This window comes from Fringilla coelebs, assembly GCF_963513975.1.
Source record: "Fringilla coelebs genome assembly, chromosome: 10".
Lineage (NCBI taxonomy): Eukaryota > Metazoa > Chordata > Aves > Passeriformes > Fringillidae > Fringilla > Fringilla coelebs.
This window is the reverse complement of record NC_140036.1, coordinates 17,263,707-17,273,137: the sequence shown is the minus strand read 5'-3', so window position 1 is coordinate 17,273,137 and position 9,431 is coordinate 17,263,707.

The window sequence follows — 9,431 nt, the reverse complement described above, 5'->3', positions numbered from 1 at the left end:
GCTGGAATTGTGGGAAGCAAACAGGGAATGTAATAGCCAAGCAGGGAGCAGGCATGCACCCTGCTCATCCAATGCCAGAGGGTCCCCAGAGCTCCGGGGCTTCTCCACAGGGCACTGCTCCTCCCCTGCCTCCCTCTGGGCAGTCTGCCCTCAGCAGGAGGGTGGCAGCAGCCCCTGGCACCCCTGGATTACTGGCCTCACTCCTTTACAAAATGGCTCTTGATCAGGGGGGAGCTCACCAGGGTGAACGTACCAGCTGCAGGTGGCAAGGTAACCCCCTGGGAGAGCAGATCTGGGGGGGCCATGCCCTCAGTCTAGGGGAGATTTGTCCACAGTAGCCATGTGGAACCCCAGTTGCTCATCCTGGGTTTCTCAGGTTCCCCTCGGCTGTACTACCTTGCTAACTGGCTTTTGGCAGTCCAGAGGGGCAAGTGGTCTCTCCCCAAAATGAGGGGGTGCACCCCTATGCTCCCCAGTGCTTGGCCCCGATCCCCTTCTCCCTGGGCTGATACGGCAGGTGCTGTTTGTTCCCTTCCCTTGGAACAGGCCTGCCCTTGGGTTTCTCATTAACCCTGTCCTCCTTCACAGGGTAAACAAGTCCAGGAGGGCAGGTGGCAGCAGGTCTTGCAGCAGGAATGGTCTCCCCACATCCCACCTGGGTCTCCTCTGTGAGAGGTACCTCGGATGTTGGCTGACAGGGACACCACAGCCCCATTTTGCTGGGGTTTCCCCTCCTGCCTTGCTCCCTACCCTGGCTGCTCCCCAGCCCTGCTGTGGTCGGACCCCAATCAGCAGCACTGGGTAGACCTCACCCCCCTCCCAGATCAGGAGAAGAAACCTGGCATTGAGAGGCTTTTAAGAGCAAATGGCTGAAGAGATATGAGAGCCTGTTTGGGGCTTGCTCACCACCCACAGCCTCCCCCTGCAGAAGCACAATGGGGCACAGGGGCTGCCCCTGCCTCCCTTGCCCCCCAGCCCCTGCTGCTGCAAAATTTGGGGTCCCACCAGCCCTGGTGCATCTCAAACATCCCCATCTCAGTCCTCCATCCTGGCCTGGCTTTGCTTTGAGGAGGGGTTGTTCTCATTTTAAACGACAAACCCCTTCTCCCACCCTTCTCTATGCACACCCTGCTCCCATGGGGCAGGACACACCATCCCTGCAGCCAGCCCCGGGTCTCGCCCCAGCCACAGGGGTGCACTCAGCAGCTCTCCACATCCTGTACCTGCCTCCTCCCTTTCCATACAGATCTGGGGGAAAGCTGTGTTCCATGGTGAAAGAAAAGCAACAGTGAAAAACAGCAGCCAGGGAAATCAATGCGAGCGTGCGTTTGTAAAAATATTTTTTAACGGAAAGACTTTTTTTCAATTAAATTATTTAAGGAATTTTATGGAGGTCTGTGGTGCCTGCGTGGTTCTTGGGGGGCTCTGGGTGGCAGGGAGCCCCGTGCTGGGCAGGTGAGGGTGTGTTTGGGCACTGTGTGTGTAAAAGTGGGTCCACGGCAGTGATCAGGAGCCACTTGATCCCACGGGGGTGCAAACCCTGTCCAATTCCCTCCCAAAAGATGCTCCCTGCCTCCTCCCGGAACAGCCAATGGGTGAGGACGTCTTGAGGGGCTGAGTGGACCAGATGGTGCTCCCAGGGCCGCCAGCCCTCCTGTACTCCTGTGGGAATATGCTGGGGCCATGGGGATGGGAGCAGCGTGGGGTGGCCCTTGGGGACCGTGGTGGCCAGGCTGGGCTGGGGGGACGGCAAGCCCTGCCTGCACCCTGCCTGGGCTCTGCCTGCGCCCGGCGCTTCCCCCCTCCCAGCCCATGCAAAAGAGCCTTTTGTGCTGCTGGGTTTTTTCCCCGCTTTTAATTCCTAACCAGGAGATTAAGGGAAGACAAAGGCTGCGATTGTTCCCGCTCTGCAGAGAGCTGGAAAGTTCGGGGAGGGGGGATCGTCCCTTTCCAGACAGACCCAGAGGAGGGGGTCATACGCCCCAGGTGGAGGGGCCGGGATGGAGGGAACACCCTGGGAGCGGCGGTGGAGGATCCCGGGGCACAGCTGCGATGAGGGCACACCGAGTGTTATGGGGGATCCCTGCTGGGGTGGCCCGGAGGCTCCGGGCTCCAGCGGGAGGGTGGGAGGCTCTCTGCAGCAGAGGAGGAGGAGGAAGGCTGAGGAGGATGGGTTGGCCGGCTCGCCGGCTGCTTGGCGTTTTCCCTGCTAACTCTTGGCTGACACCTCAACAACTTGGCAGGGAGAGGATCCCGCAGCCCCGTCAGCCGCCTGGGGCCGGCACAGCTGGAAGGGATCACGGCTCGGCACGGCTCGGCACAGCTTGGCACAGCGCGCCTGTGACCCGGCAGGCCAGCACGAGGCACGGGGCAGGGAGGGCACGGGCCTCCTCCACACCCTCCACCATGCCTTGTCCCCACTGGCACCCTGTGCCCAAGGGAAAGGCCAAGCCCGGCCGTGCTGGGGCCACATCCTGAGCCCACTCGGCCAAGGATGGCCGGACGCCGGCCAGGCGGGTCATTGCCTCACGGCTGGAGCCAAGGACACACCATGACCCGGGAGGGGGCTGTCCCCACAGCACAAGGGACAGGACCCAGCACATTTTCCCATGCTCACAAGAAGCCACGAAACACCCACGAACACCCCAGCTCTGCTCCTTCTGTTTCCCGTTAAGATTATTTATTGGTAATTTTTAAGACCACTTACAGACTCTGTTCACGTGCCAGGACCCTACACGGCTTTTTCCCAGGGCTTTTTTTTTAATTATGAAAGGAAAAAAAAAAACCAAATTGTTTTAATCATTTTCTTTCCATTCCTTCCTTCCAGTCTCCTTTGGTTGCTAGCAGAAGACTTGCACATGGTGCAGCATCCGTCCTCATCTGCCACCACCACAGCCCATCCTCCCTGCCCACTGCTGCTGGGGCTGCAGCCTCGCCTCTCACCAGGGCTGAGTGTCCCCACAGGGGGACAAGACCCCCAGAAGCTGCCAGCCAATTCTGGAAAAGGGGATCTGAGGGCCGGGGGGCTGCCTTGGGGAGCAGGAGGCAGCTCTCTTGCAGATGCCTGGGAGCTGACATCGTCTTTGGCAACACAGCCAGCAAGCAAATGCACCCACATCAATCACCCCACGCCTGTCTGCCGTGTTTGGGGAGCAGAATCTGACACAGCACTGGACCAGGAGGCAAAAAAGCAGCTTTGGGTTATTAAACAAGACCAGGTCAATGCCTTGACTCAGTGTGGTCCGGGAAAGGCTGGACCTTCAGGGGAAATCCGATAGAAAGCAATGGTGGCCTTGCTGGTAGGGCTGGGGCTAGTGCCAGGGGCTGCATTGCTCCCACCAAGGGCTGCCCTGGCTGGGAACGCTGGCTCCTTCGGGAATGAGGGGGGCAAGGACCGCTGCATGGCGAGAGGTAGAGATGCCCCCATCCCTGCTAGTTTACCTTACCCATGTTTCACTGGCCAACACCCCTGCCCAGTCCTGAAATATCACAGATATTGATTCCTGTGCCCCACATGGCAGACTACCCATGCCACTGCCCACCCAGCCCTTCCTGCCACCTAAATCTGTCATCTTCAGCTGAGGAGACCCTTCACCCTGCCCCGGTCCCCCAGCAAGCCCAGCCCAGCTGCTGCTGAGCCCCTTCGCTGTCCCTCTCCCGCTTTGATCTCCCCCGGAGCCAGGGTCAGTATCGCCGCCGGGGCTGGGGGCCGCCCCGGGTGTCAGACTGGTTCAGCCACACATTTCTGGCTAATGAGAAATTTCCTCTCTCCGGCGCTCGGCCAGGTTTTTTTTAGCTCCGGTATCGCTACCCCACCTCTGCCTCCGCCACGGCAGGCTGAGTCACGGGGGGCCCGGGCCGCCTCCCGTACGCTGCTTCACCCACCGGCACCGTGCTTGCCAGCACCCCTCCCCGTGCCTTCCCCTGAGGACGGTATCACCGGGAGCCCGACAAAACCAAAACTCCGATGATCCATCGTGTTGCGAGAGCCAAACGCTCCAGAGCGATGCCCGAACCCGGGCGCTGCTCTGTAGCCGGGGCGGACGGGCTGAGCCTGGGTTCGGCTGCCACACCCCGCTGTGCCCCATCGTCCCAGCTGCCCCGGTCCGTGCTCAGGGAGCCACAGCTCGGGGCAGCTGGGGAAGTTCAAAGGAAGAGGAAAAGCAGCAGCCCCACTGTGTGTGAGGGTTTGGGCTTGGATCCTCACTCCCCATGTCACAGCCTGAAGTCATTTCGTGCCATTAACGGGTTTTCTCGCTCTGAACTCGCTAATGAGCCTGCGTGGGAAGAAGCAGGGACCGAGGGGCTCCAAACTGGGGCAGTGGAGAGAGCGAGTGGCTCCTAGCAGAGCATACTGGGGGGAGAGACAACCACCATCCACCCTTAACTCCCTGTCTCGAGTCCTGCTTGCTCTTTGTGTTCCCCAGCCAGCTCCACTAACCCCCAGCACTTCCCTGACACCCCAGCAGCCCCACATCAGTGCCTGAAAAGAAGGGTGGCTCATGTCACCACCTTACAGGGTGGCTCAGATTCTGCCACCTCCCTGGTGTAGTTTCCCCCCATCCCACTGTCCCCGTTGTCACCCAGACAGGGAACCAGGACTGCACCTCGGGAGGATGAAGCTGAAACCATGACCCATCCCCAGGGCGGTGAGTCAGGCTGTGCCAGGTGACTTCTGCTGGAAAGCACCTTTCAGCACCACCCCCATTCCTGTCCCTGTCCCAATCCCTGTTCCCATCCCTGTGCCTGACCCCATCCCCATCCCACAGTGGCACAGAAGGACCCCACAGGAGGCACTGATAGAGAGGAGCGAGGTAAAAACACCACGGAGGTGTTGGATGTGTCTGTTCACAGCCCAGCCTTGCAGGAAGCAGAGCAGGAGGATGAGCCAAGCCTGGGGCCGGAGCACTGGAGCAGGAGTGCCGAGGTGTGCGAGGCAGCGTCATCAGAGCTGTGCAAACAAACAGGCGGGACCGCGGGGATGGTGGGGAGCCGGGCAGAGGAGCGGGGAGGGCCCGTCCCGGAACACCCTCAGCGCTGGGGCTCATGGGGTCCAGGACCCAGGGGATGGAGGTGCAGCACAGCACATCTGGGGGCTGGTGTGAGGCAGGAGCCGTGCCTGACGGTGCGATGGCAGCCGTGCTGTGCTCCCAGCCGTTGTCCCGTGTCCCCTTGGGCCCAGGCGGCAGGCAAGGACAGGGTGCGCTGGCACCAGGGCTGTGGGCTCCCGTTCACACGCTCCCGGCGGGTGGGCAGAGGGTGATGGACGAGGCCTCCATGCCGAGATAATCCCGTCCCTGCGGCCCGCGGCCGGCATTTATCTCACGCCAGGACTGACGTCACCCCCCAAGACCCCAGCCAAGGAGGCCTCACTGCTCTTCCTGGGACAAGGGGCTTTGGGGCCCTCGCCCCAGGCTGTGAGCAGGTGGATTTATGACCATAGCCATGCTCCAGCATCCAGGGGACAGGAGAGGCAATGAGACCTTTATAGCTTTAATACACCTTTCTGACAGTGAAGTTTAAATGGCCTCGTAAACCCCCTTGTCACCCACCCCCAGCAGAAGGCAGCAGTTTATTAGGGCTGTAATTCTTCTCCTGGCATTCCATCAGTGTCCTTTTAATCTGCACTTGGGGGTTTTTTATTTCTGCTTAATACCAGCAGCTGTAAATGCTGTTAGGGATCATCTTGGGCAGGGACCCTCCGGGGGGAGACCAGGCACCAGGGCACGGATAGGATGGAGCAGTGGGAGCTGGAGGCCAGGACAGCCCAATTCCAACTGAGGGGTCAAAATGGTGAAGAGGAGCCAAATTTTCCTGCTCCAAGCACATGCCTCCTCTGCAAAGCAGGCCCAGGCAGGAATGCATCCATGATGCAAGGAAAGCCTTTCCAGGGAACCTTGGGATTTCAGCAGCAGAGCCGGCCGGGAGCTAATCCTTTGTGCCAGGCTTTCCATTTTCATCTCATTAACTCCCGCTCTCTGTGCCGCTGCCCTCTCAGTTTTTCTGGCGGGGAGATAAGTCTGCGTGCTCGGCGCGCTGAATCCTCCGTGCCTGCTCGCCCAGCGCTCCCGGTTGCGCTGACGCTGGCAGGCAGCTTCCATCCAATTACAGTGGGGTGAAGCTCATTTTAATTGCATAGAGCAACTGGGATTACGCAGACTTTATCTCCTAATTCCCTCTTTATCTCTTAACTTCACACTTGCTGCTTGCATTGAAGGCAGGACAGCTTGTGCCGGGGTTTGCCGTTTCTGAAGTACCCTTTTCCCCTGCACCAGCCCCTTGCCCAGATGGGGTTGACCCCAAAATGCCCCTAAATGCTGATATTGGGGAACCCTGTGTGACCCGTGGAGCCACAGCCTCCAGATATCCCTGCAGCCCCTGGGGGTCAAGCCAGGGGACGGCACCCATTACACCAGCTGTCTGGGAGAAGGGCTCTTCCTGGAGCTGGTGTCACACATAACCTGAAGGCAGAGACTCTAGGAGAGGCTGAGATGGGCACAGAATGAGTAAAGGGCTTTTCCTCTTTACAGCCCATGACAGTAGGTGCCCAGCACCACTGCTGAAGCTGCTGCAGAGCTCAGGGGGTCCCTGTGAGCGAGGGACAAGTTGCCACCAAAAATGCACACTGAGGACAGCAAGCATCTCAGCCAGCTCCTTGGGGACTCTTGAGGACCCCTTATCTGCTCTGTGCACTTAACCAGGATGAAAGCTTCTGCAGAGCTCTGGGGCCTTGTTAGTGGAGTCAAAAGATGTTTTTTAATCTCTCCAGGTATGAATAGCACCCATGGGTCCCTGACTCCTCCTATAAAAGGCAGCCCCCATTCTGCAGCAGTAGCAGACAGAACCATGGTACTCTACTCTTCCCGCCTCTATTTATTCACCCCCTGAGACATGCCTGGGTTCCCCCAGCCACCCTGGCTTGGGCATCCAGCAACACCCTCTTGGTGTGAGGACACGTCCACCCCGACCCAGAGCGAGCTCTTGAGATAGCGAGATAGCCAGAGGCTGCCCCGGATGGGGCACTTGGCAGGGCTGGCCCCGATAACAAGCCAGCAGCTGGTCCCTTCTCCTTGCAACATTTCCCTGTTGGTTTGATGTCTCTTGGCTTCATGGAGCACCAGGTGCCAGGCTAACCCTGCTGCAGGTGGGTAAACTGAGGCAGCAGGGCATGGGTCAGGTGTCTGGCTTAGCAAGCTCTGCATCAGCACAGCTGGGTGTTAATTAGATACCATTAGCACACGCTAATTAATGTAATTCCAATGACCCACAATTCTGGAGCGTGAGAGCTGCTCCTCACCCTGTGCCATTGCTGTGAACAGCTGTGCCCCTGCCACGACTGGTGGCAGCAGGAAGGGGAACCACCGATGCCAGTGCCAGTGTCACGCCACCAACGCCCTGCCAGGGCTCCTTCCTGCAGGCTGGCACGCTGCTGGCCCCACTCCCCAGGCACTGCCAACACAAGCCAGACCCAGCAGATCAGGCATTTCAGGCGCTGGCAGGGCCACACTAAACCTGTCAGTTTTGACAGCAGGAGTGCCCCAATGACCATCTCCTTGGCGTCCTGTTGGCTGCCCCGCCATGGACGGGGGCCGAGCACGCTGGGGGGGCAGGGCTTTGGCGCGGGGCTGTGGCAGCCAAAGGGTGACTCTTAATCCGGCGGCAGCTGCGGGGCCCAGGCTTGCTTGTTCAAGGGATACGGCAGCTCGGTCAACAATCCCCGGCCCATTTCAGGGGGGATTAGCAGCCCCCCGGGGAGGGAAGGGGCCCACATGAATATTGGGCGGGTGGGAACACAGCCCAGTGGGAACAAAGCCAGACAGGGAGGCAGCGGGGAGCAGGCACCCGCCATCCCACGGCGTCCCCAAGGTGGGGGACAGGGGTTTGGGGACTGTCCCTGTCCCCATCCTACTTTCACACTGCAGAGTGCTGACAGGAGGGAGCTCTGGTTATCATCCCCCACCACCCCAGTACGATAACCCTGCGCCAGCGTCCAGCCACCCCCTTGACCTCGTGTCCATCCTCATGTCCCACTATGGCAAGCCCCAGAGGGAGGTGGCACAGGAAGTACCCGAGCGCTGTCACTTGGGACCTCCTGGCAAACAAGGGCAAGTGTGTAAACGAGTCCTTGTTTGCCACAGGTTGGCCAGTTGGGGATAATCCAGGCTGGAGGAGGCCATAGGGTATAAGGTCAGCCAGGAGGGGAGCTGGGCTGTCGGGGGACCCCCACTGGTAGTGGGAGCTTCACACATACCCAGGGGCAATCTCAGACCACTAAAATACCTGTGCATTCAAACTGGGAGGCTCCAGCTCCTGCCCAAGCAGCAGGTAGGACCTATGAGACAGGAAGAGGACAAGTTGCCTTGGTGACATCCCACCCTGTGTTTCCCATGTGCTCAGCACCCTTCCATTCCCTCTGCCTCCTACATGGGGAACATGCGTGGTCCTAGTGTGGGGACCCTTTGCCAGTGTTTGGGGTTACTGATCTGCAAGTGTCTGGAGTGGTCCTGTAGCCCTCAGTGTTTCCTGGGGTGAAACCCAGGACTGTGTCTACCATGGGCTTGTCGTCCTCTCCAGGGCAACTCCCTTGGGGGCTGAGAGGGTCCCCAGGGTAAGTGCAGGTCCTTTTGATGCCTTAAGTTGGGGCCACAGAGGCAGGCAAGACCGGGGCATACACCCAGGGAGAGGTGTCCTGGGTGGTGGCACCTGGGGAATAAGCTCCCAGCCCTGGGGACGTGCACTGGGTACCTGTTTGGGTACATGTACACGTGTAGCTGGGTGCTCCCTCCTCAGCCCTTTCCCCACGGGTGCTGAGCAGGGGCCGCTTTTCTGCTCCGTTAGGCACGGCTGTGCCGGCACATAATGACATGGTAATTGTGAGCAAAGGCCTGGCCACACGCACTGCCCAGCTCGCTGGCCAGCCCTCCCCAGCCCAGGGTAGGTAGCTCTGCCCAGGGGGTCCCACCTCCTGCCCCCTCCCCTGCCCATGGGACCCCCGTGTCTGGCTGCATCCGGGACTTGCCCCAGCGGCAGTGAGGAAGGGGAACCTCCTGGCAGGCTGCAGTCACCTCCTCGCCTGGGAGCAGGGAAACCTGTTCTTCCCGTGGTGTTTACACGGGTAAGAGGGGTCCTCTGCCGCTGCACATCGCATTTTCTGCTTGGTCACTTCCATCTGTGTCCCCGCATAATGATTTTTTCTGCTACATTAATTTAACACACTGCGGCGAGCCGAGGCGCTGGGACCCCGGGCTGCTTAATTGTGTCAAAGGAAAGGCTCCTGCTCCTGCTTTCATGGCAGCCAGGGCTGCTGCGGGGTGGGTGTCCCTGCAGGGGGGTGGGAAGGGGTCTCAGGGTGGTCACAGGGCTGAAGAGAGGCAGCGGTGGAAGGGTGTTGGGTGTCAGAGGGGTTGGTGTGAACCACCCAGTCCTGGGGC